This window comes from Dermacentor silvarum, chromosome 1 (assembly GCF_013339745.2).
Source record: "Dermacentor silvarum isolate Dsil-2018 chromosome 1, BIME_Dsil_1.4, whole genome shotgun sequence".
In the NCBI taxonomy this organism is placed as follows: Eukaryota; Metazoa; Arthropoda; class Arachnida; order Ixodida; family Ixodidae; genus Dermacentor; species Dermacentor silvarum.
The window spans coordinates 269586917-269587480 of record NC_051154.1 but is presented as its reverse complement, the minus strand read 5'-3'; positions in this window follow the sequence as shown (position 1 = coordinate 269587480).

Below are 564 nucleotides of genomic sequence, written 5' to 3'. Positions count from 1 at the left end.
ATCGCCCTTGGAATCTATACGGAACCTCACGGCGACGGCTACGGTGACGGCGATGGCAGAAATCCGGTTGAAGTGTCCATATAATTGCTATCGCAATAAAACTATTATAAATATTAAAATAAACTATACCATTTTATAATAAGCAGGGCAATTTTGGCTTTCGTGTTTTTGCATTTAATTACAATTTAGAGTTATTCAATTGGCAGAATGCGATTTGTTCCGCTTATTTTTGAGTAACCTACTTTACGTGCCATCACCAGCCAAGCTAATCCATGTTTGGCTTAGGAGCCATTAAATCGTCAATCGAATTCGGCATCAGCGGCGTCTAATCAATCTTCATTACACACGTTGGTTGAGAGAAAGCGATAACCGCATTCCCTTCTCCTAGCTTACCAACTTCACGAGTTACCACGAATCGAACCCAGTTTGGTGCTCGGTTAGAGCCGTCGCTTCGATGGGTGCCGCCATGTTTTTTTGCGGAAATCTTTTGGGGCAGCTTTTGAGGCTCCCGCTAAATCAGTGAAATAGCGTGCCCGACACAAAAATTTGCGTCTTGCGCATGGC